Source organism: Amaranthus tricolor, chromosome 1, assembly GCF_026212465.1.
Source record: "Amaranthus tricolor cultivar Red isolate AtriRed21 chromosome 1, ASM2621246v1, whole genome shotgun sequence".
Classification (NCBI taxonomy): domain Eukaryota; kingdom Viridiplantae; phylum Streptophyta; class Magnoliopsida; order Caryophyllales; family Amaranthaceae; genus Amaranthus; species Amaranthus tricolor.
The window spans coordinates 34416315-34423029 of record NC_080047.1 but is presented as its reverse complement, the minus strand read 5'-3'; positions in this window follow the sequence as shown (position 1 = coordinate 34423029).

Here is a 6715-nt window from a genome sequence, read left to right as displayed (position 1 = left end):
ATACAAAATCCACAAATGTCTATTAAGGGTTGTGCCCTTTAAACGCTTGCCATTCGGCAAACAACTCTCTAAGTTCATCTAGATACATATCAGCAACATGTCTTTCCCGATGCGTCATTTGCACAATAGATGGCATCCTGAGCAATGGCGCGAGTTTACTTGAAAATTCTGCTGCAAACTGTAAAAACAAAACAATTGCATTGTCAAAAAATTAAAGAGTCAATTCTGGTAATGACACATTAAAATGAAATAGATAAACAGAATCACTAACATATTCGATTCTGTTATCGGCTAAACCGAACGCAGCAGTAGGTCCTTCACCTGGGATGAGAAATGAGTGGGAAGATACTCTAAACCAGTCAATTACGCAGGGGCAGCCTCTGATGGAACTGATGCCCGACGCAGTGCCTGCTCAACTACGCGGGCACAATAGAGGAACCTACTCCACATCTCCGTGTACATAGACGGAGAAGCGAATGTCACTGAGTGGGAGCCCCGTGCCGATCGCACAGCTTGGGTAGGTCTCAGCGGAGGGGGGGGGGGGGGGGGGGGGGGGCATGGCCTGTGCAAAACCGAGCTGTCTGACTATCCTCTCAGGCAAATAGACCTCCACGATATCAAAACATTTGATACCATCGATATAGGCGGTGCGTGGGTGCTGGTTTAATAAAGCCCTAGCAGAACTCATGTACGGAGTCCACTCCACCTGCTTACAAAGAAAATAAACATAAACAACATAATATAAAATTAAAATAATTAGTATAACGATGTGTGAGGTCATGTACAAAACCTGTGTCTCTGTCATGGCGTCCAGTATGCTCCTATAGTCTCTCAGTCTGCTCAGCTCACGGATTGGCTTCTGTGGGGACCACATCTCTGCCTTAGTCTTGTTCGGCATGTCAGCTTGACGCGGATAAGGGCGGAAGGCTGGGAAGTACTCGTAAATCCACGTTTGCAACATTGTCAGACAACCAACAATAGTCTTGCACCCAGTCCTTGTCGCCATACCCAGTTGGCGATACATGTGAGCAAGCGTCAATGCACCCCAAGCAATGTCATCCTGATCAGTAGTGACAGCAACAACAGGGTGAGGCCGCATCCCGACTCTAGTCTTATCCACGAGCAGCGTGGAACCCACTATAGCCATGTAGTACGCTGTAGCCTGAGTCTCCATTTGAGAACGGTGGCATAGCTGCAACAGTGTACGAACGTTAATGTTGCCGCTGGTGAAGTGCCCCTTCCCACGTAGCTCCCACAATGGCTCCCCAAACAGGCCGGCCAGGCCAAGCTGCCAGTCACGATTAGACGGTTCAACAGGAAGTGAACCGTCAATGCCAATTCCTAAGATGCGTTACACGTCGTGCAATATTATGGTCATCTCCCCCCACGGCATGTGGAAGGTGTTGGTATCAGGCTGCCATCTTTCCACAAATGCCGTAATGAGAGCACTATCAATGTGCTGGTGCATTATATACAACAGACAACCAAGAGGAGTGGCAGGTAACACCCCGTACAGTTCATCAGACATGTCCTGAAGTCTGATGATTGCATCCAACGTCCTCTTCCTAAGACGACATTCCAAAATCGGAGGGGTGCGCTCTGATCCCTCAAATATAACCTTTGCTACATGCCCACTGTAGCTGGGTATTAAAGTGGTGTCAACAGGGCCCCCGGGCTTGGGTGATGTGATCAACTAGTCCATCTCCGCGGACTGTGAGCGCCTCCTCCCCCGTGGAGCCGCATCCTCAACCTAGCTGACACCTCCGTGATCAGAAGTGCCAGCCGCGCTATGCCCTCTAATCCTAAACTGACCGACATGCCCTCTGACAAGCGTCCAATCAATAGGATGACCGGCAGACTCATCTTGACCGACAGACTCTTCCCGACTAACAGAATCGTCGTAATCAGTATCATAGTCACCTGAGCCGACCGTATGACTATGCAGGCTACTCTGGCGCTCAAAGCGACTACGCACATGGTCTAGGGTAGTTGAACGTTGGGCCTGACTATGTCTGGCCGCCTGTGTTTGCCTTACTTGCCTTGCAGATCCCGTAACCCCCCTCTCATGGGGATCCCCTCTCAGTAAAGTCGGCCTAGAGCTATTGCCGCTCAATAACCCTCTAAAAACCCTTTTTCTTTTCCTTGATTTCCAGCCATTTACTACAATTTTCATATTTTAATTACTATTAATAAAAAATTAAAAGCATAAAAAATTAAATTAAGTTATATTCATTTTAATTACACTTACAATATTAGTTTGATAAACATTTAAGTTAATTTACTATAAACACTTACAATCATATAAATTATTAACAACCAAAATAATTCACAATTACAAACAAATCAACAATTGTTATATTCATACATATTTAAACAACTAAAATTTAATAAATTGATTAAACAAAATAAATTCATTCGAAATTAAAAAAAATAAATAAAAAAAATTTTCATTCGAAATTAACAAAAAATAAAAATAAAAGTAAAAATAAAAAATTTAAACCCAGTCGCACAAAAACTGCGACTGTACGTACAGTCGCACTTTTTTTTTCCCTTTTTCTCAAAATTAAATTAAAATCCATTACTTACAATAACATTATCATAATATAATGCATTACAACATTTATTAAATAACAATAACCTAAAAATTAAATTAATTAAACAAAACAAATTCATTCGAAATTAAAAAAAAAACAAAAAAATTTTTTTCCAACCTGTCGCACTTTTTGAATTTTTTTTTCTTATTTTTTTTTACTTTCGAATTTAAATTAAAAAAATACTTCTTATAAAAACATTATCATAATATAATGTATTACAACATTTATTAAATAACAATAAAAAAATAAATTAATTAAACAAAACAAATTCATTCGAAATTAAAAAAAAAAATTGTTCATACTAGTCGCACAAAAAGTGCGACTGTACTTAGGTGGACTCGCATAAAAAGTGTTTTTTTTAAAAATTTCGAATGAATTTGTTTAGAAATTACCTCGAGTTTTTGTTAACAATTTCGATTCCAAAGCATTAGCTCCGATTATTTTTATGTGAAGATTTTGAGTTTTTGGAAGTGATAAGAGTGTTATTGAGTGAATTTGAAGTGTTAGAGGTTTTAAGTGCAATGGCAATTTTGTAATTTTTTAAAGTCTAGGTGCAAATTCGTAATTGCATTAAGGGGTGGCGTTAAAATAATAAGGGTGGCGAAAAATAAGAATTGGGTTATCTTTTGAGCTTATGAAGATGATTAGTTGAGTTTGGTAGGCTTATTTTAGGGGTTTATGAATTATGATTAGGATTTTTGTGATCAGATTACAGGAGCTTAATTATTACTAACTGTAACCCATAATGATAATTATTAACTGGTGAAAATAGATGATTTGAATGATATGAAGTCCTTCTATGTCATGATAATGAAAAAATTTTACATTTTTAATATTTTAAGAAGGAACAAGTAGATTAAATTCTGTGCCAATTAAAAACAGTCATATTCAATAAATTGTTATTTTGCAAAATAATTATTGCTAGGTTTTAAAAATATTTAATTAATTAATTGTGTCCAAATATTCTTAATTGATCTACCTAATCAAATTAGCATTGAAAGATAATATCCTAATCTTTATAATTAACATTGAATATATATACAATATTATTTTTATAATTTAGGTGTGAAAAAAATTAGGAATATTGTATATAGTAACAACATAAATTTATGAAATGTGAATGTTAAGCAAATCTTAAAAGAAATTCGACATAATAGCATTGCAATGTTTGTACTTAAAGCTACAGTGACATTAATGGACTAAAAACGTTTAATTGGTCGTAAAGTTGTGAAATATCTTAGGGATATTCTATATGTTAGCAACATACTTTTATGAATCACTGGCGGTAGCAAAATCTTAATCATATAATCTACTGTAGCTTTAAGAAAAGAAGACATGGGCAAATAAGATATTTCACAATTTAACGGCCAATTAAATGTTTTTAGCCTAATAATATTACAGTAGCTTTAAGTACAACATTACAATGCTATTCTATGAAAATTTTTTCAAGATTTGCTACCGCTGGCATTTCATAAAAGTATTTTGCTACCATGTAGAATATCCCAAAAAATTAATTGTATTCGCAACATGTGTACTTTGTTTATGACTTATATATTTTGCTTTAGTATATTGGTATTTTTACTAGATAGGTTCCCGTATCAAATACGGATTATGAATTATTTGAATAAAAAACTACTAATCTTATATATGTATATAAGTTATTATATCACTCCTAAATCATATAGAAATCATAAAATGATCTATTTTAATAACTGTAAAATTATTAGTATTAGATTGAGATATATACTAGTAATACATATACAACATAATCATAAATGCACTAAACAACACAGATTATAAGTAATTACATAAATATAATAGTAAATTTCAATACATAAAAAATAATATAAAAATAATTTAAATATTCAATGTCTTTTTAAAACCTTAAAGTAAGTTTTCAACCTAAAGAACATATGTTTTTTAATATAATAAATAACATATAACCTAATTTATTTTTATATTAAAAAATTTTCAAACATAAATGATAGAATTATCATTTAAAATTCATTTCACGTATATCTTATAATGATTATTTACTTTTATAATAAATGTGTAATCCATTTAATTTGTAAATTTTTTAATATAGCCATGTAATTATATGTAAAATAATCTATGAAAAAACTATTTTAAAATTTTTATCTTTCCTTAATTTAATGAAAATCAATATGCTATCCGATAAAGTTTTTACATAAATAATTTTTTACATAAATAATTAATATGTTATCCGATATAGTATAGTTACAAAATATGTTATAAATACTCAATTAACAAATCTAATAAAAAAAAGATACTACATGATATGCTAAAACATATTTGCCTAATAAAAACATGAAAAGAGCGAGAACATTTTTATCATAAAGTGAACATGTTTTCTAACTGTTTCTTTATATATATATATATATATATATATATATATATATATATATATATATATATATATATATATATATATATATATATATATATATATATATATATATATATATATATATATATATATATATATATATATATATATATATATATATATATATATATATATATATATATATATATATATATATATATATATATAAGATCAAATAAGAAGGATTTTTGTTTGATTTTGTTTTGTTACTATATATACAAAAAAAATATTATGTTATAAATTAAGAACATTATAAAAATTATTTAATAGTTACTTTTACAATTATGCGTTTTTGGCAAATTCGTGACCATAGATTTTTTTTTAGTGAAATTAAGGTTGTAGAATCCTTCTTACTCTTCTCATTGGATCCCTCCCATATATATATATATATATATATATATATATATGTATATATATATATATATATATATATATATATATATATATATATATATATATATATATATATATATATATATATATATATGTATATATATATATATATATATATATGTATATATATATATATATACATATATTTATATATATATACATATATATATATATATATATATATATATATATATATATATATATATATATATATATATATATATCTATATATATATACATATATATATATATACATATATATATATATACATATATATATATATATATATATATATATATATATATATATATATATATATATATATATATATATATATTTATATGTATATATATATATGTATATATATATATATATATATATATATATATATATATATATATATATATATATATATATATGTATATATATATATATTTATATATATATATATATATATATATATATATATATATATATATGTATATATAAATATATATATATATATATGTATATATAAATATATATATATATATATATATGTATATATAAATATATATATATATATATATATATATATATATATATATATATATATATATATATATATATATATATATATATATATATATATATATATATATATATATATAATTCAATAAAAAAACATGTCACAATTTGGTAGTATATATTCTTTGATATTTTATGAGGTAGTAATTTCACATTTAACCACTCATGGCTAATTTCTTACCCAAAAGCATAGTATCTTGATAAAGAAAAATGGATACATAATACCTTTATAATTTTAGAAATAAATATTTTTGATATTTTATAATATTATAGATCAAGAATTATAATTAATGACATTGATCTTTTTAATCAAAGAAAAAAGGGAAAATAATATTTTGTAATGCGACAATCTTTAAAATATAAATTGAGAATTGGCATCACAACTTGAATGTCAACACCTTGTATCATTACAAAATACGTAAAATCATCTAAAATCAACCTTCTCAATTGTTATAATGGCAACCGTTGTCAAATTCTTTTGCTTATTCTTCTTCTTAATTTATGTAGTTCATGGAGGTTAGGATATCAATACTATTCTTTTGACTTACAAAATTAAAATTGCAATTAATTTAATAATATCCTAACGTTTAGTGTAAAATTAAAAAATATCTAGCCTTTTTTAACCGACTATGTGTTTAGAATTTCAAAATATTGTTTAGTTTCCCCTTCTTTATCGAAGTTATTTTTAATATTTTTTTGCATTTTTTATTATTTATTTTTTTTGTAGCCTCAAGCTCTAATGAACCAGACCAG